Source organism: Priapulus caudatus, unplaced genomic scaffold (assembly GCF_000485595.1).
Source record: "Priapulus caudatus unplaced genomic scaffold, Priapulus_caudatus-5.0.1 Scaffold1287, whole genome shotgun sequence".
Classification (NCBI taxonomy): Eukaryota; Metazoa; Priapulida; class Priapulimorpha; order Priapulimorphida; family Priapulidae; genus Priapulus; species Priapulus caudatus.
In genome coordinates, this window is record NW_014578348.1 from 3,418 (window position 1) to 3,686 (window position 269).

Consider the following 269-nt stretch of genomic DNA (forward strand, 5'->3'; position numbering starts at 1 on the left):
CAATAATAACAATAACAACAATAATAACAATAATAACAACAACAATGATACAGCAAACAATGAGGATGCGCCTGCAGGGCAGACAGATGGGAATTAAATTAACAAGTAACGTCATTAACAGACATTCACTAGCTAATACGGACACTTATGCATAACATTGCTATGAGTATGATAGATAAGAGAGAAGAGAGAGAGAGAGAAAGAAAAGAGCGAGAGATCGAGAGAGAGAGAGAGAGAGAGTCAGGCAGAGATAGACAGAGAGAGACAGA